Raw genomic sequence first — 19,597 nt, 5'->3', positions numbered from 1 at the left:
AGGACAGAGTCAGGATATGTAGGTGGACAGCACTGCACAGCTGCCAACTCTTACATTGTAAAATCAGATTTCACATAAAACTCTGGGTTTCTATTTCCTGAAGAGAAATTTGGGAAAGCCTGACATTCCGGAACCAACATTCCCGCAGGGTCACAGCTGACAACTTCCCCCCCCCCTTTTAAGTGGAACTTGTACAGTCCACCACTCCGCGGACCCTGCCATCGTCGTCCCTGCCCTCACTTTGTTTTCCTGGCTTCTTGGGCATCTCTCCTTGCTGTCCTAGGTATGTGGGTCTTGGTGGAGCCAGGCTAGAGGTAGCTGACCAACAGGGCACAGGTATGGACGAGGCCAGAAGGTGACCCCCAAAGAGCTCACGTTCTCATGAGGCAGACCCTAAGGCCCAGGGGCCACTACCTGAGTGTAAATGAGGACAAATTTACCTAAAACCTCACACCTCCGAAGTCCAGGGCCCCACTTTGCAACAGGGGAGCTCAGCCCCTCCCTAATACTCTGCTGCTGACACGGAACTGTGTGGGGAGGGCTCGGTGGAGCTCACATCCGCAGCCTGCCTGTTGGCCCTCTGTGGACTTCCTCTGTCGTGCTGCCCTCCACGAAAGCACCAGTGGCTCCATTAACAGCCCTGCTTCCCAGGCCCTGAAGTATCAGAGCAAGGGCTGGCCTGGGGTCAGAGGAGAAAGACTGACACTGGGCCGTACACACTCCCGGGACCCGAAGCCACCTCTGCATGTCCCCAGAACTTCTCAAAGCCCTTCATGAAAACAGCCCCAGTGCCCCCTCGACAGTGGATGCAGACGCCAGGACACTCCTTCCATTTTGCTCTTTGGGGCTTAAGCACTTGCTAGAGTCGGCCAAGCGCACACTCAGTACCCTGCACAACACAGTGTCCTGTGCCAGAGAGCAAGCGCTAGAGACGTTGCTTGATGGCTTCCTGTGGAAAGAGGGTCTGGAGTGGGGCCTGTGAGGGTGGGGAGGGTGCCGGAACTGGTACGCAGTGGAGACGAAGGCCACGTGGAGGGCCAACCCGCCTGCGAGGGTGCTGGACTTGAGGGAAGTGAGGGGACCAAGCTGGCGGCGCGGACAAGGGCCGGCCCGTCTGGACTCCACCGGCGGGTACTGAGTGCTCCTCCCTACGGGCGGACTGGGCAAGGCCTGACATCCTGGTACACACACTTCCTGGCTCCTGCTGCAGCACCGGCTTCTCCAGACCTGGATTTGCTGCATGAGGGACACTGCCCCCGCCGTTCGGTGCCCTCCCGCGTCCTGGTTGACGGGAGCATCCATTTCCGTCCTGTTCTTTAGGACACGTCCCATAGGGCACGTGTGTTTCCTTCTGATTTGTCTTTTCGGGAGATGAAGCACAGGTACAGTGACGGAGGCTACCAGCTGTAACCCCCCCACGTCAGCCCACAGGCACGAGGGCACGTCCGTCCGGGTGATGACGTGCAGTCACAGCACCAGCGGTTCACTCAGAACATCGCTGTAGCCTCTTTCTCCTAAGTCCTGTTCCTTTCTCATTTTCCAGGAAAAAAAGGCACAGCGTTTCTCATTCCCTCTTGGCACACCCTGAGGGGACACTGGTGTTCCAGGGAACGCAATCCGGGAATTGTTGCTGCAGTCTTAAGCGTGTGCACACCTTGCGTAGGATACAGAGTTTACATACGTGTAGGATGAAAACCCACACAAAGATCACTGTCAGCGGACTCATCTCACTAAAAAAAAAACAACACTGCACGTGACACTCCGCCGCTCGGCAATCCCCGGGTCAAACAGCTGCCCGGCATTCAAGGCCTTCCCCGATTTGGCCTCACCCGGTAAAACAGAAAACACAAGGGCCGCCTCCTGGGCACACCTTCAGTTCGCAAGTGCCAGAAACCCCCCTGCAGCCAGTCTCAGCAGAAACGAACGTGCTCTGCCCAGACGTCGAAGACGCCGAGCAGGCGGGGCACACAGTGAAGCCAGCTCAATTTTGGCTTTCTGCCAGCGGTTCCGGTCACATGACCGCGTGGACCAATCACCGCTGGAGGCGGGGCGGGGCGATTGGCCAGGCTGCATCATGTGACCGCGCCAGGCGGGGCCGAGCCTGTCGGGGAGGCCGGAAGGCAGCGGCAAGTGGGCCGAAGTTGGCTGGACTTTGGGTAGGTTCTCCCCTGGGGCGGACGGGAAACCTGCCTGGGCTGGTTGGGGTGAAGGTTAGGTCAGTGGAGGTTCGCGGGGGGCCGAGGGCTTTACCTACACCAGTGAGCCTAGCCCTGCAGCCGCCAGGGTCCCAAACCCCTCCCGCGCCTGGGCCTCTCGCACCGTTCCGGTTTTAGTGTCCGCGATGGCCGCCCTCGGGGCCTCACCTCGCTGTCCCGGCCCCGCGCCAGCCTCGCCGTTATGGCCCGCCTGGGGCTCACAGGGCTCCTGCGGTGGTCCTGTGCCGTCACTGCACATTGCCGGGGTCTCTGTCCTGTTCTGCCCGCCTGTGTGGTCCCCGAGGCCAGGACGGCTGCTGAACCATCTCTCCGTTCCTGCAGCGCTTGGCGATGGGGGTGCTCTGTAAACATGTGCTGATTATCTGACTGATGGGAAGTCGGAATTTTCTGCAACATCCAGGCCTCCCTGAACGGATGTCCTCAAGGCAAGGCAGACGTGGGGGAGCACGTCTTTGACAACAAGGCTAGCCCTTCAGGTGGGCACAGCGCGCCGTTAGTATTCGGTCTCAAAGGCAGTCGGGCAGGGATTCCAAGCCCCATTTAAAAGAAAAGTGAAAATGTTGCCTGCCGGGTCTCTTCCTAGCCCCTCTCCCTTGCCCGCCTCCCCCAGGAGAGGCCCCAGAAAGTCCAGGCTTGTTTTTCCAAACTGCTCTGTAACTAGAGTTGACCATGCCACAGTATTTCGGCCAGTGAGATTTTCTGGGAAAAATGTTTTCTTCCTGAGAAGAGAGGAGAGCCCGAGAAGCTACCTGCTGCTTACTGCCTCTGAGCCTGGTGTGAGATCTCAATGCCTGGAGCTGATGCAGCTGTCTTGTACCCGTGAGGAAACGGCCAAGAGAATCTCGGAGATGCCAACCCAAAGTCGTTGGGATGATACAGTCCCTACCTCTCTGTGGAGGTATTGCTGTGATTAAAAAGAAAGAAAGAAAAAAAGCCCTTCTTTGTTTAAGCCAGTTATGCAGTGGCTTCCATTCTTGAAAGTAAAAGTGTTCCTAACTAATAAACCGAGTCATGGAAAGAGGGACAGAGGCCTGTCTTGCTTGCAGATTTCTAGGAAACCTTGTCTTCATGATGACGACCAGTGCGACGGAACACCGGCACAATGTGCCATCCTGCTCAAAGGAAAAAGTAATGTTGAAACATTTTATGCAAGATCCACTTCATTTTGTGACATCTTTCTCAGTCCCCTCTTACTTCAGCCTCTTATCACCATAATCGCCAGTGTGTGGGAGTAAACAAGGATGTGATCGGAGAAAATGTGGGGAAACAAGCCTGGAAATGCAGCCTTCACGCTGCCAACCTAGCCCACCACACCTTTCAGAGACATCAGCCCTGTACGAGTGCTCTCCAGGGATTTTCCTGCCTCCGTGGCACTGTTACCGTAACCGCGTAGACAGCAAAGCCCTCAGTTCTGTCAAAAACATCCCTTGCACCTATGTCTGCCCTCCCTACTGTCGAGGAAACACCGTGCCCCAGGGTGAAGGAAATGCAGTATGTCCTTGGTGAAAATGAGTCTTCGTGAAGTCCGCAAAGAGTTCATAACATGCAGCCCAGAGTGCGTTTGGAATCCCCTTTGACTGCAGACTCTTTAATTGGACAGACAGCTGTGCTTCTCCCCATCCATCAGAGCCCCTCTGCGTTTAAGCATCTCAGGTGTGGAGAGAGGGAACCCAGGAATTGAATCACCCAGGGTCGTTTCGGGTGCTTATCAAGATCCGTGGTGTCCCCCCTGCACTGCCCTGTCTTTTTATTATTATTATTATTTCTTTTAACTCATAGAAAACTTCGAGCATATGTAACAGTAGAGAGAATCATAGAATGATTCCCTATGCACCCACCACTCAGCTTCAACAACCTTCAAGGCCAATCTTGTTTCACTCTTTCCTCTCTTGAATTATTTTGAAGCAAATCCTAGACATTTTATGATTTCACCCAGAAATGTTTCAGCGTATGTCTCTAAATGTTGATAATTACCTTAAAAATAACTATAACGAGGGGCGCCTGGGTGGTTCAGTCGGTTAAGCATCCAACTTCCGCTCAGGTCGTGATCTTGCGGTCCGTGAGTTCGAGCCCTGCGTCTGGCTCTGTGCTGATAGCTCAGAGCCTGGAGCCTCTTCAGATTCTGTGTCTTTCTCTCTCTCTCTGACCCTCCCCCATTCATGCTCTGTCTCTCTCTGTCTCAAAAATAAATAAACGTTAAAAAAATTTTTTAAAAATTACAATGATCACACCTTAAAGATTAAAAATAATTCCTAATGTCATCAAATATCCTGCCAATATTCAAATTTTCCTGATTGTCTCATAACTTCCTTTGCCTGATTATTCAAATCAAGATTGGAAATAACCATATTTTGTGATCAGTTGATTTTCCTTTTAAGTCTCTTTTGGTCTATAAGTCCCCCTCTCCCTCATTTTGTTTTTTATGTATATTTTTAGAGAGACTGGTTGTCCCATAGAGTTGCTTGTAGTCTGGATCTTGATGATTACATTTCCACAGTGTTGTTCACTGTATTTTTGTAAATTGATAGTTAGGTCTAGGAGTCCAGTCAGATTCAGGTTGGATTTTTCCGGCAAGAGTATAGCAGGGCTGGTGTGCTATATTTCCTTGGAGGACCGTATGTCCAGCTCCTCTCTTTCTATGATGTTAGCAGCCGCTGGAGAGTAGATCCATGTGTTTGCTAGAGGTTAAAACATGGGGATAGGGGCGCCTGGGTGGCTCAGTCGGTTGAGCGCTGACTTCGGCTCAGGTCACGATCTCGCGGTCCGTGAGTTCGAGCCCCGCATCGGGCCCCTGTGCTGACAGCTCAGAGCCCGGAGCCTGTTTCAATTCTGTGTCTCCCTCTCTCTGACCCTCCCCCATTCATGCTCTGTCTCTCTCTGTCTCAAAAATAAATAAACGTTAAAAAAAAAAAATAAAAACAAAAAAAACAAAAAAAAAAACATGGGGATATTCTATCATTTCTTCATTTATGAGCTACAATACTTCCATAAGAAGTTACTCACCCTCATCTACTGTGTGGTAATCCTGAGGTGTAGTTTAATAAGAAAAGCACAATAGATGTTTGATTCTTTCCTGTATCGACTGGTTTTCAAAGTAATAAGTTGGTTCTCCTGGCATTCTTCACAGGTGACCAATGTGTTTTGGGTTTTCTTTTTAATCTTTTTCTTTGGATATCACTATGAATTTGTAGGTTGAAACCTACCTGACGCAATTCACTTCACTACAGTTATTATCCTAGCGGGTGTGAGAGGTGGTCCGTATTGGCCAGTGGGAGCCTCTTCGAATTCACTCTTCAGCCTTCTGGTAGGACCGTAGTTTTCTTTGATGACTTCCTTGCCACTTGAGTGACAAGATGCCCCGAGTTCATCTGGTACGTTTCCTGCTTCGGACCTGGTACCAGCCATTTGTCCTAGGAGCCCTGCTTTTAGGAGGCACAATCGAGGGACCAGGAGAGGGGTCTACTTTTGATTCTAAGACCGAAGCCAGAGTTTTAGGACCCAAGAGGCAGCTCACCAACAAAAGAGCCACTCCATAGTCCTCTGTTCCCTTTGTCTTTTGCCCAGGACGATGCTAAACAACATTCAGATGTTACCAACACTGGCCGGCCAGCTCCTTTCCTTTTTACTCAGAAATCTGAGCGGTTTCTGAGCAGCCCCTCTGTGACGGGATGGGGTGGAGGCAGGAGACTTGGACACATTTGCAGGCGGCTCAGCACGGAGCTCTGAGGGCAGTTGCGTCAGAGGGTGTGACTTGACGGACAGTGGTCGCTTCCAATCAAACTCTCTACCTCATGGGAGGTGGGGTTACTGTTCCATTTCTTGCTAGGAATATTAAGCACAATTTCTGGGCAAAGAGCAAATTCTCACAAGAATTCTGCATACATTATGTGTTCTATCTCTGCCAACTGGGTAATTTATCTTTCTGGAAAAGATACCGACAGGACTTGGAGAAATTTACATAATGAAAAAATAGATGACAGTCACAACTTTTTAATTCCATTTGTTCCACAAGAGAGGAAACTCCTCACTTACGGTGAATGAAGGGCAGGGACTTGGGGTGTTCCTGAAGTGGACTTTGGCTCGGTCTCAGAACAGTCACACTCAGCGGAAGGGGGATTTTGGGATGCCAGCATAAAAAAAAATTAGCTTCAGAAACAATGGGAAATATTTATTGACTCACGAACTCTTGCAAGGAATATAATGAAAAATGAAAACTCTGAGAAAGTTCGAGCAAAAATTCAATTCTCAAAGATACATGGAATAATGTTAACATTGGTTGTTGTTTTTTTTCTCTTCCCTAGTATCAGGAGTAGGTTCAGAAAAATATTAAGTTCCCTGTGACCATTTAAAAAAAAAATAAACCAGTGGTGTGATTCAACGCCAAGAGCACATCAGAGACCAGAGCTGTAAACCCGGCTCACTGACCTGCTGTGTGATCCTGGCTGGTCCACATCCCTCCTTGGGCCTCTGACTGCCCCTCTGTGCCATACAGAGGACAGAGGCTGGACTGGCCGCGTGGGATCCGCCAACGAGAGCCCGCGGTGTCCACCCATAAGGAAATGGTTAAGTCAACCACGATAAGCCCAATCATGGAATTCTCTCCAGCTGTTAAACAGAATGAGGTAGTCATATGTGTGCTGGTGTGGAAAGATGTCCAAGCTATGTTAAGTTTAAGAAGAAAATGAGTGATGATCTAGTTTTATGGGAAAAAATAAAAACTATATGCTTAGCCCTTTCCAGGAAAAACAAAACCCTAGATGAGACACACCAAACCGTTAATAGCAGTTACCTCGGAGGACTGGCCTTTTTTACTCATTATTTCTGTATCATTGGAATTCATTTAGAATGGGCATGTATCACTTTTGAAATTTTAAACACATTTTTCATTTAAAAAGTGAGAGAGTCGGACCCTCTACGTGTGGGTTGGAACCCATGAATCTGAATTTTTATGAATTTTTTGTTTTCTAAGTGATTTCAGATAGAATGACTGAACCAATGTCCTCGAGTTCTGTTGCAGCTCCAAGACTTGACCCCCGCCCCCCCAAGTTCATTTGACTTGTGACCTTGGAAATAGGAAGAGAAGGACCAAACAAGTAAAGGAGACAGCAAGACAGAAGGCATAGTATTGGAAGCACGAACAATGACAGCACTGTTTCAGCTCCCCGTTTCCAGCGCCCCCTTCACACAGGTGCCCCGTGTGACACACACAGCAGTCCTGGGGCAGGACCGGCATTACCGGTGTCCCCGTTTGCATGAAGACACTCAGGCTCAGAGTGGTTAAGTCGCCCAGCTGATAAATGGCGACCATTTACAACCTCAGGCTGTCTGGCCCCGGAGCCAGTGCGTTTTCCACTGCATCCGCCATCAGGGACGTGAAATATTTTCCTTACTATGGTCATCAAGGATTGCGTTTGCGGTTTAATGGTATCGATGGGAAAAGGGGGGAAAGGAGGGAGGAAGAAGGCATAGCATAACTGACGTTTACTAAGGGCTCTCTGTGTTCCAGGTCCTGTGCTAAGCACTTTTCATAGCATCCCTTTTTAATCCTACAGTAGGCAGCCAGGAAGGTACTGTTTTCACCCCCATTTTACAGATGACCAAACTGAGGCTCAGATTAAATAAGTTTGCCCTAACTGAATAAAAGTAGGTTAGTGGGACTGAACCCAGGTCTATCAGCTGAAGGCAAGCCAAGAGCAGGGAGGTGGGGAGAAGGAAAAGTGGAAACGTTCCTCAGGCTCCACGGGGGCGCCTGTGTCTCAGGGCTGTCATCGCCCCACACAGCAAGGAGTCCCGGGGGCAGCCTTACCGCCCGGCTCAGCCGTGCCGGGACGCGAGCCAGCCTCCCTCCCTCTCGTGGTGGATTTCCTTTGCCTACAATGATAGGTATCCAGTTTCACCAAGGGCCCCCAGCTCCGGGATCTGGTTTTAATCAGGAGCTGCAGCTGAGCCCTAGCGCGGTTGTCCTCGGTGAGGCCCAGATGGAGCCCAGCCACCTTCTCGTCCCCAGAGGTCTCCTGGAGAAAGAGCTTTGGCCTCGGGTAGTGGCCCTCTGGAGGCGCCGTTCAAGGCCCCTTCCTCTGGGCAGTGTCTCCAGCGGCTGGGCAAAGGGACACGGACAGAAGATCCAGGGGATCCAGCCAACAGCCTCTCGTGACCAAAACGGAGGGCTCACATTCCTCTGTGATCGTCGCACTGTTGTGCTCTCCCCTGCACGTCCTCCGCCAGCCTGGAAGGGCAGCTTGGCCAGACCTGCTGCTCTGGTGGAGTCTGTCTCAGGCCAGATGACACAGACGAGGAATCACATCGGGACAGCTGTGTGGCCGTGTCTGAGGCAGAAGCCATGAACCTGTGGGCACACGAATAACTTCTGACGTATGGCCGCCAGTTCACGGAGAAGTAGGCTTTTGAACTAGGAGATAAAGGGTAAGGAGGGTTCACGCAGTACTGAAGCGCCAGGTCAAGGGAAGTGTGGTAGACTTGGTGGCACCCCAGCAGTAGTCCACACGGCCGCCTCCACTTGAATTAGATAGAGGGGCCCCTTCTGGGCAGACACAGAAGGCATCCCGTCCCCTGACTGTGCAGTGCGCGAAGTGTGCAACTGGGCCATGACAGCTAAATTTTGTCTTCCTCTCACGTTTTCTTTTCCCCTTCTGGTTGTGGAATCCCCCCCCCCCCTTTTTTTTAAATGAAGTGATTCTGTGTGGCTACAGTGAGGCTAACTCTTAACCCCGACCTGGGGTCAGCATTTGATCCCGTCAAAGTCAGTCAGAATACCGCATCTTCATGGGCGGGGTGACTGGTTCTGGGAAGGGCATGTGATCTAAGTTAGGCCAATTAGAACCCTCTTTGGGGCTGCAGTCCAAGCCTTCAGGAAAGAGATGCCCTCTTTTGACTTTTTTGGTTTGCCGGCTCTGCGTGTTAGTTAAGCCTGGAGCTTTCGAGCCGTCGGGTGTTACTTTTGGGGAGACGCTGTCTGAGAATGAAGCCAACACAGAAAAATACACAGCTGAGAAACTGAGAGAAAGAGAGAATTCTGGTATTGTTTGATACTCTTTAAACTAGCTCCTAGAACATTCCAGTTACAAGAACCAGTAATTTCTCTTTTTTGTTTAATCTAGTTTGAGTTTTTATGCCTACAATCAGAAGAACTAACCATTATGGAAAGAATTGCTGGGATTCAAGCCAGTGGACCCAGAGCCTTTAGTGCTTTGAAAACCCAAACCAAGAAAGCTCTGGCTGGGGGCCTCGAGGCTTTCTACGTTGAGAGCCGGGGATGAGAACATAGGGGTGGGGACCGGATGGGGCTCCACTCACAGCCCTGCCCAGGTGGCGACTCCCTGTGCGCTCACTGCCGCCCCAGAGCCAGGGGAGGGGGGCAGGCAGCTGGGACGTGGGCTGGCTACTCCACCCACGATGGGGCTGAGCCTCAGCTGAGGGGCTGGTGTCTGAGCTTGGGGCGCAGCAGGGCCCCGGTGTCTGGGGAGGACCAGGGGCAGACAGCTGCCTAGTGAGTCAGCAGGAAGACGGTGTTTGGTGAGCTCCTGGGAAATCTGATGCTCTCGTTTCGTGTAAGGCAGTCCACTCTCATGCCCCGGGGCCTTTGTATGTGCCCATCCCTCCGCCTGGGACACCTTCCCCGCTTTGTCATCTGACAGACCTCTAGTCTGCCTTCGAAATTCAGCTTGAGGGACACCTGGGGCAGTGTGAAACCACAGGTGCAAACTGCCAGCCTCCTCCCGTCAGGAGGCGCGCGTATGTCCTCATGCCTTGGTCGGGTTGGTCTTCTGACACTGACTTTGACCACTTCTAAGTGTGCGAGGTGATGCTGTGTCTCCTGAGGCTGAGTCCGTAAAGGCCATGCGTCAACCACCGTGCTCACTCGGGGCACTTGTTCTGGAGTCCCGGAGACGCCATGTCCGAAGCCTGAGACCATGCTGAGGAGCCCACACGGGCCCCTGTGGTTGACACTTGCAGCCGGGCCCACTCTTCACACAGCTTCATCTTGCCCAGACATCACAGAGCAGGGTGGGCACAGCCCCACGGCGCCCGGTCCGGATTCCTAAGCCACAGAATCTGCAAGCACACGGAGGCTGCTCTGGAGCAAGAGGTGACTGGAAATTGAGCCTTGACTCGTCCAGGAAAACTTCAGTGTGTTTTCCTCGGTTTTTCTTCTCTCCCCGGAGTTCCTCACGCGTTGCTCTGGCAGAGCCTTGACCACATCAGCTGCAATTGTTTCATTACGTGCCTGTCTCTTCTGCTGGACCGCGAAGTCCCAGGGAGGTCAGGGACCAGGGGATAGGAGGTAGGCACGTGTGTCCGTCTCCATGCCCGGGGGCTGCACTTAGGAAGCACTAGCAGAGGGAGAGGGAGACAGGGTGGCTTGGGGAAGCTCTGTGCAGGCCCCGCCGACCCAGGCAGCAGGACACACGCAGGCAGGGGAGCGCTACGGGACCCTACCGGCACCTAGAGGTGACACTCTGTACTGGGGGTCACGGTGAGGCCCACGGCAGGATAACCTGAAGCCGGCGAGGTAAGCGCCAGCCGCAGGCTCCCGTCTGCACGACCGTGGGCGGCATCAGCCCCACGGGGGTGGAGTGGCCTCCGGCATGTGGTGAGGAGAGATCTGGGGCCAGGAGCCCTGCCTGGGTCATCTCCTGGACTCCCCTTAGAAACAAAGGCATGAGGGGCACCATTCGGTCGTGGATCTGGTTGTCGTGATCCTGCAGGGCACCCAGTGACTGGACTGCTGAGCAGAGGCTGTGCCAACAGCTCATCTGCCGACAGACTGGAGAGCCCCGCCTCGAAGGAGCTGCAGGCTCAGGCCCAGGGAGCTTGTCAGTTTCTTCTCTCCGGACTCGGAATTCAGCCGGAAAGGAGTCCCGTGAACGTGGTAGCGGACGGTTCACCCCACTGTGCACCTGCCTTGAGTTCGGAGGGAGCTGGCCAGGCAGGTCTCCACCCGGATCTCGAGACAGAAGGGCTGGCCCCGCGGAGCCCACGTCCCAGGCCGGCCCCGGCCAGACACGTGGGCGCCCTCATTGGAGCCTTGAGTGGCCGGTGAGGTTTCAGGACGGGGACACTTGAAGACGAGGAAGAGGGGACTCGTATTTGAGCCAGAAGCTGTTTTACAGTTGTCGGCACTTAACCCTCATTGCAACTGATGAGATATTCGCGGTCCTGCTTGTAGCCAACCAAGCTGCGGTGGACGGGGTTTCAGTAAGGGGTGCTGCAGTCCATTTGGGGTCCCCTGCGGGGCAGGGGGGGTGGGCAGTGTGGATGGGCAGAGACCCCTGGGCCGGTGGCCCCGCTGCTCCTGTCCCCCAGTGAGAGACCTGGGTGAGCCTGACTCTGTGGCCCACAAGCTGCACCCTGGCGCTCCCGGAGCCCATCCGGGAAACAAGGGTTTCAGGTGGACCTTCCACTGCCCCCCATGCGGAGTGGTGAATACACAGCGTGTCTGCGGGCCACCCGAGGCTCTGGGCTGCGAGCAGGTCTCTGTGAAACGGGCTGTGAGATGGTGGGGCAGGATGCGTCCCCTCCAGCTCGTGCTCCCCCCTCTGCCCTCACCCAGCCCGGCGGGGAGAGGGGCGGTTTGAGGAGGACACTGGCGGAAGAGGCCACAAGAACTGCCGCGCTGTCCCCCGGGGGCCGTGACGGGAAGTGCGGGGGGAGATTTAGCAGGCGGGATATTTTCCAGTGAGAAAATACAACAGCCTTGCCCTTTCCAGTGGACCCACTGTGAATGTCAGGCAAGCATCTTGCTTCAAATAGGCCGTATGTGCTCATGGTGCAAAATTCAAAAGCCCCAAGGGGGCCCTAACATGAACTAGGTCTCCCTCCAGATCCCTGACTCCTGGAAGCAAGCCCTGTTGGCACCTCTTATGTGGCCCCGGGGAGGTTCTTTGCATTTCCTGAAGACACTTGTCATGCCGCAAGCAAGGTCGGTGGTGCTGCCTCCCAGCTGCACTCCGCGCCCCCTCCTGCTCTTCTCCGTACCCCAAGAGGCCGATGCTTACAGGCCCCCGTTTCCCAGGGTCCTGGGGCAGCCGCTTGGGCTTGGGCTCAGCGGAGGGAGGCGAGGCACGGCGGGAGGTCTGGGGTAGGGGGGAAAAGCCCTCACTTCCCCTTCTGTCCGCGTTGGGCGGCCTCTCCAGCTGCAGCGGTGTGTCCTCCAGGGATGGGGGACGGCTCTGCAGCCCCTCAGCTCTGCCAGCAGCCTGTTCTGCCTGGTCCTCCGTTTAGGGTACAGCGGCTTCCTCGGTGGCCCGTGCCGGGGCTGCCCCCCGCCCCCGGCTGGCCTCCTCAACTCTGGTGTCACTTGCCCAACCCAGTTTCCTGAATTAAATTCTCTCAGCCCGAAAAACCTTGAATGCAATCTGTTTTCCTAATCAGACCGATTCCCTCTTTCCTAAAGCTCCCGGTTAACTGCGAACTCTCACGGAGTCACCTAAGTATTTCCCTTTTTTTCCACCCAAATTGTGACTTTTAAACATGGTTCTGCATCTTCCTTCTGTGCTTACTGATGCACCTTGTGGGGTTGTTGTTACTTTTTTGTATCAACATAGACAGCGCTCCCTGTGTTTTTTAATGGCCACATAGGGTTCCTTTTGTTTGAGCAGTCCCCATGATGAACGTGGAGACTTTTTCTAGGTTTTGCTATTAAAAATAACTTCTGGGTGAACATCCTTGGGCACAAGTCATGTCATCCGTGCGGAGGTCTCTCCTCAGGACACATATCTAGGAGTAGAAGTGCTGAGTGGGCACATTTGGGATTTTGACAGATGCCAGCTTAGCTTGCCCCACAGAAAAACCGTGTGCACGCACAGCCCCCCCAGGCGACGTGCCAGCCCGAGCAGGCCCTGCGCTGAGAGATTTGTGAGCCCCTGGTGTGTAAGTGTCTCGAATACTTGTCACGTGAAATCAGTACATGGAGAAGTGCCACGGGCGGCTCTGCCACCGACAGGCTGGATAGCCTCGACCAAAGTCCCTTGGATTCCATGATCTTGGAGACCCTCCCCCTCCTACCACCTGGGATCACGGCTTCCACACCTGGCAGAGCATCAGAATCATTGGGAGAGCTTTAAAGATGACGGACCCTGGACTCCATCCAGGGATTCAGCTGCAGTAGGCCCAGGGTGGGAGCTGTGGTGGACTGTGAGCCACCACCCTGAGCCACGGCAGGGACAAGTGAGTCTCCCCCAGCTGCTGGGAGGTGGGGTGCACTGCCGTTGGCCCAATATGGGAAATAGCTCTGCTGGAGAGAGCAGCCCTGCCCAAGGTCATGTCCCTTTCCTGGGCTGATTGCACCCACTAACCAGTCCACATGGGGTGGACCCCATTACGCCAAGGGGACCTGGCCCCCTTATGCCAGCTCGGGACAGCTCAGAATGGCACATGGGATCAGGGAGGCCTCCGCGGAGCTCAGTCTTCGCCCTCTGCCCAACCCTGATTCCCTCCTGGCTCTTCCACGAGTACTGATCCCAAAGGCACTTCCCTGCACTCCATCTTAGAGCAGGCTACCCTGTGACGAGGCCCCGGAACCTGTAGTTCAAAACTACAAAGCCCTCTGCGCCCGCCCGGGTGACATGACCTGTCACTTCTGCCCGCTGTGAAGGTTACTGTGGGTGTCTGAGATCTTCACGTTGTTACTTTCTTGGTGCTATAGACACCTTCTCAGAATGTTCGTAAATGTGCGAAATATATGGGTTATGGATTTTGAAATACGGTTATCGGCATTATTTTTTTTAATTGCAATGTGGTATCTCTTTATTAGCCCATCAGCTGAGGTCCAGCAGTGTGTCTGACGGCTACCATCGCGGTGAAGCCGCAAAGAGCAGAAGCCGCATCTTAAGGTACCTACAGCAACTGTAGCATGATACGAACCCTCGGTGATTTCTGTGGGGACAGAACCCAGGGCTGCTAGTGCGGCTGGCTTGTTGGCCGCGTTCATAATGAAGGGAAATGCTCCATTCGTCTAGAGGTTCAGGGAGATAAAGGCGTCCTTGTTTGTTGTGATCTAAGTCCACACCCCCCCGAAATTCTGTCTGCGAATCCCTGCTCCTGTCGGTGACCTCCAGGAAGCCAGTGGGTCCCTTGGCCTAGCATGTGTCTTGCCGTAAATCTCCAGGTGGGTTCTGCTGCCGGCCTGAGGGCAGGTTTACAAACAAGGAGTGGGTGGGATGTCCAGGGGCCTCTGCGGAGCAAGGGCACCGCTGAGCGGCCAGTTACACCCAAGTGAGGCACCGTATTGTTTTCCAGACCATCCAGAGGGAATGCCCCTTCCTCCTGCTGGGGGTTGAGCCTCCCGTACTTCTGGCTCTGATGCTCCGTGAAAGGCCGGCCATTTCCCGCCCTGGAGGGACGGCCCTCAGTCTAGGCCCACAGCAAAGGCACTGGCTGTAAATTAAGGGCAGAATCCATTCAGGGTGTGCTAACTCCTTCACTCCTCTAAGTACTTGATCCTGATCGTGGCTTATCTGCCCTGAGCTGTAACTCAGAAGCTGTGTAATTAGGGGGTGGGAGTGTTTGCTGAGTGTCTTCACAAGGGACAGAAGAGGCAGAGCCCTGAGGGCGGCTGCAGGTGCCCTTCCTGGCTGAAGCGCATGCCCATCCCCCCAGGGCCACCTTGCTCTGAGCAGTGTCATGAGAAGGACATGTCTCCCTCCAGCCCCATCGCCTACTAGGCAGTGACACTAGGAAATCATTCACGTCTTTTAGCCTCGGTGTTCTCACTTCTTTAAAAACATTTTTTTTACCCTTTATTTACTTTTGAGAGAGACAAAGACAGAGTGTGAGCGGGGGAGGGGCAGAGAGAGAGGCAGACACAGAATCCGAAGCAGGCTCCGGGCTCCCGGCTGTCAGCACAGAGCCTGACATGGGGGTCCAAACCCACGAACTGTGAGATCATGACCTGAGCCGAAGTCGGAGGCTCAACCGACTGAGCCCTTCAGGCGCCCCCTCAGTGTTCTCACTTCCACAACAGGACAACAGTGCGCTGTGGCCCGTCTCACGGGGTTGTTGTGGGGCCTGAGTGAGAGCAGGTGAACACTGGCCTCTCGTGAAGTGAATTCACACAGACGGGAGGATACAGATGCTTCTGGGAAAGCAGGGCCACGGTGTACGGATGCGCATGTTGTCAGCGTTCAAAGGGATCTGGCCTCCCGACCCCACTCGCCGGTGTCCAGCCTCCGTCGAGCCATTCCGCTTGGCACAGGGCTGCGGAAAGCGTGCCTTTTTATAGTGTGCACGGTGTCCCTGCCTGCCCTTGCAAACAGGCCACGTTCAGCCGGAGGGTGGGAAATGAGCCTTCTGTTCTGTAATGGGCTCTCATAGCTCTTAGACCATAATGGGGACATGGCTGCGACCATCTCATTCCTATTATCCACAGAGATGACTTTTCAAAAACAGCAGATGGGCATTTTTTCTTTCTAACAGCTTACTACACGGTGAGTGCAGCTGCAGCCCAGAGGGCAGACTGTCTGCCAATGAAGCGGCCATGGCCTGGCTGCGTGGCAGAGGGATGTCCACACTTGCCCTGTGGTACGCTTGCAGGCTCGAAGTCTTTCTCCTGACTCCGTGGGTCCTGAATATCCTGCTACTTTCTGCACAAAAACCCTGGTCTCTCTGACACCCGACACGGAGGACAGTCACCCAGCGTAGTTACTGGGACGTGGGGGTTGGGGTAGATAGCGGTAAGCTCTCCGCAGGGGCCGATGCCTCGGAGCCCACGTCTTCTGCACCAAATGGGCGTCCTTCAGACTCAACCCCCTTGAAATCCACCGCAGTTTGGAGACCAGCAGAGGCAGGGCTGGAGAAGGCGTCAGCAGGGGAGGCCCCTTCTTCCAGCTCCACCCCCGGAGCCAGAGGCCAGGCCGGGGCCTAGAGGGGGCCTTCTCCCCAACGTGGGACACACAGCTCAGCCCCCCACCCCCACCAGGCACTCCTTTCCAAGCCATCCTGGTGCAGGGCATGTGGTTCAGAGTACCAGTGCTGGGGTCAGGGTGGATCAGGGTTCGCCACCCCGTCCCTCCAGGAGCTCTGGTCCCATCTCATCGGCTGTACGATGAGGTGACAACCACGCCTCCTTCCGGGGCTGGCATAGGACCGCCTGGCTGGGTGCAGGAGAACCCACAGCGCCCAGCTGCCACACCGCGCGTGCTCAGGCTGGGGTGGCGTTAGTGACAAGCCCACCTGCTCCTGGAGGCCTTTGCCTTTGTGGGTTTTGGATGGAGACCCAGCGGGGACACCTGGTTACTAGTCTTTGTGGGTTTTGGGACCCAGCGGGGACACCTGGTTACTAGTCTTTGTGGGTTTTGGGACCCAGCGGGGACACCTGGTTACTAGTCTTTGTGGGTTTTGGGACCCAGCGGGGACACCTGGTTACTAGTCTTTGTGGGTTTTGGGACCCAGCGGGGACACCTGGTTACTAGTCTTTGTGGGTTTTGGGACCCAGCGGGGACACCTGGTTAACAGTCTTTGTGGGTTTTGGGACCCAGCGGGGACACCTGGTTAACAGTCTTTGTGGGTTTTGGGACCCAGCGGGGACACCTGGTTACTAGTCTTTGTGGGTTTTGGGACCCAGCGGGGACACCTGGTTACTAGTCTTTGTGGGTTTTGGGACCCAGCGGGGACACCTGGTTACTAGTCTTTGTGGGTTTTGGGACCCAGCGGGGACACCTGATTACTAGTCTTTGTGGGTTTTGGGACCCAGCGGGGACACCTGGTTACTAGTCTTTGTGGGTTTTGGGACCCAGCGGGGACACCTGGTTACTAGTCTTTGTGGGTAAGAGGCTGCAGTTTCTCCTTGGGGTCAGCCTCTTCCTTTGTGAGTTGCTGGGGCACATGTGGGTGGCCTGGGTTGGGCCCTGCTATCCCTGGGCCTCTTCTGCCTCTGGGTTCATTTTTTCACACCTGCACTTCTCTGGCCCCTCAGCAAGTCCTTATTGAGCCCCTACCACACCAGGCCCTGCACTGGGCAAGGAGACAGCACAGAACAAGAGGATATGGTCTGTGCCCACAAGGGCCCGGTCAGGGCCCCCTCGAAGGCCACATGTCCTCTCTCAATCGAGCCTCTGGGCAGGCCCAGCTGTGGACACCCCAGGCAGGTTGCCAACAAGTAGGAGTTCAGCTCTGCGCCAGGCCCAGTGCTGGGTGCTGAGGCTGCACAGGCAGGGCCCCCGCCCGGGAGATGGGGGGTGGGGTAGGTACACCCTGCTGAGGGAGCCCCGAGGAATCATGCCTCACCCAGATGGGCTGAGCCCTGAAGAAGGGGTGGTTTTCCAGGGGAAGCCTGAGGGCGGTCCAGGCAGAAGGAACAGCAGACCCAAGGGGCTGGAGGTGTCCAGGCTGCATGCGGGGGGATCCAGAGAGCAGTGAACAGAGATGGGCGGAGAACCTTCAAGGGCCTGTGCTGTGAATTTGGACTTTATCCTGGAAACTGTGAGGCTCAGAGACATTGGAGGAGTGTCAGGTGACCAGTGTTACATTTTGGGATGGTCACTCTGGCTGCAGCGTGGAGGGGGTGGAGGCAGGGGTAGGGGAAGGGCGGAGACGGGGAGCCACAGACCAAGGAGGGTGGTGGGGGGGGGGGAGGAAGAGGAGGTCAGGACCTGGGGGTGGGTGGATGCAGTGGGGGGGGGGCGGGGTGCCCCCAGGATGCTGGCTGGACCACAGGGCGGTCGGGCCCCCTGGCAGGTGATGGGGGCACAGGACCCCAGGCCGGGGGACCAGCGGGCCGCAGAGGAGCTGGCTGTGTGGCGTTGGCAGCCGACCGGTAAAGTGGAAACATCAGGTTTAGGAAAGATACTGGGAATGACAAGGACAGAGGACTGAGGCAGGACACCACTTAGGAAGCCTGTGTTCTTCCCGTTGGAGGGTGGTGCATGCTCATGGTACAAACCGTGCCTGGTGTTTCAGGGCCCGCCTGGTTGGCAAGGAGACTATTCACTTACCAATTATTTATTGAGGATTTGCTATGTGCCGGGCCTGACGCTGGGGCATTCTTTCATTTTCCCCGCAATTTTATTGAGGCATAATTTCCATATCATAAGATTTGTCCACTTCAGGAATACAATTCAGTGGTTTTTAATATAGTGAGTTATAGAACCATCGCCTTTGGGGACACTTCTGTGACCCCAAAGGGCGAGGTTGCTCCTAATCCCCAGTCCCACCGCTAGCCCGGGCAAGCACTGGTCTGTCGTGTCTCTGCGGTGAAGCCCGGCTTCACTGTGCCCCTCTAATCACCCAGTCTGGGTGGTTCCTCACAGTGCGAGCCCTCTTGTCCCTCAGGGCCACTCACGCTCTGCGCACCCCTAGCAACCCCTGGCCCTTCAACAGCCCGGTGCCAACGCCCAACACCCACCTGCTCTCACTGCCAACCAGTGCCAACGTCTGAAGCCAGCACCCCAAATCCACATCCGTCCCATCACCCCATCACCAACAGCTCCTCCGAGAACCAGCCAGGCCTTTGCTACCAGGCACTGCTCTAAATGCCTGGTAGTTGCAGCTCTGTCCCACCCACACGTCTCCGTCCTCCCAACCCTCACCACCAACCAGCACCCAGGAGCCAAAGGAGCACGGGTCACGCGCTCTCTCTGCTGAAGAAGAATCGGGGCAGACCCCCACGTGCAGGCGGGCCCAAGAGAGAGAAGCGACCACCTCCCTTTCTCCCAGAGCCGCCCTCTCCCCCAGTAATCACACTTCAGTCTTGTGACCCCAGATGTCCAGCGGGCCCTCAGTGTCACCAAGTAAACGTTTCCCTGCGGCCCTAGGACATCTGCAGCTCCCTGGACGCCCGTCACACGTTCCTTCCTCCCGACCCCCCCAGCGTCTTCTCCCACAGGCGCTCCTGCCCCCGAGATGAGCCGCCTCCTGGCTCCCGTCCCGCCGTCCCGCAACTGTCCGCTCTCATCCTGCACTACCATTTCCCATCTCGGCCGGGCTGCTCTCCTCGACGCCACATCAAGCCATTTGTCTCCCCTCTCCCAGCAAAACGTCCCCAGAGCTCATCTAGATTTGATGTCCCCGCTCTTGCGTTTTACCGCCCACTCCGTCCTGGACCAGCTGCAGCGTTCTGAATCGGTGCCGTAACCAGATGCCCAAACTGTGGCCTCCGTGGGGCCAAAGGCCAGCTTTCTCAAAGACTCAGCAGTGGCTGTGCCACTGCCGTCGTCGGTCTTATCCCTGCAGCCCCCAAACACCCTCCGTGTGCCGATGTGCTGATGACCACCTTTGCAGAACCAACTTTGCAGAGCTCCAAGAGCCCCGGACCCTACCCGCCTTCCTAAATGATGTTCGTCTTGCCTACTGAAGCGGCATCTCCAACTTGCAGAAATACCGATTACAGAACTACCGCTAAATCTCCTTCAGCCTGCCCGGCCCTG

The 19,597-nt window shown here is 55.0% G+C and overlaps 1 long non-coding RNA gene across 2 annotated transcripts; it reads left to right on the top strand.

Moving 5' to 3' along the window:
- Positions 1-2,000: 2,000 nt before the first annotated feature.
- Positions 2,001-19,465, top strand: LOC131515878 (uncharacterized). Of its 2 annotated transcripts, none has more exons than XR_009263724.1 (3): positions 2,001-2,156; positions 13,990-14,068; positions 15,651-17,730. It is a non-coding gene; the product is annotated as an uncharacterized LOC131515878 (long non-coding RNA). The 2 variants fall into 2 exon arrangements; XR_009263723.1 differs by lacking the exon at positions 15,651-17,730 and adding an exon at positions 19,203-19,465 and having other exon boundaries at positions 2,051-2,156.
- The last annotated feature ends 132 nt before the right edge of the window (positions 19,466-19,597 follow it).

This window comes from Neofelis nebulosa, chromosome 7 (genome assembly GCF_028018385.1).
Source record: "Neofelis nebulosa isolate mNeoNeb1 chromosome 7, mNeoNeb1.pri, whole genome shotgun sequence".
Taxonomy (NCBI): domain Eukaryota; kingdom Metazoa; phylum Chordata; class Mammalia; order Carnivora; family Felidae; genus Neofelis; species Neofelis nebulosa.
This window is presented reverse-complemented; position numbering and strand designations above follow the sequence as displayed.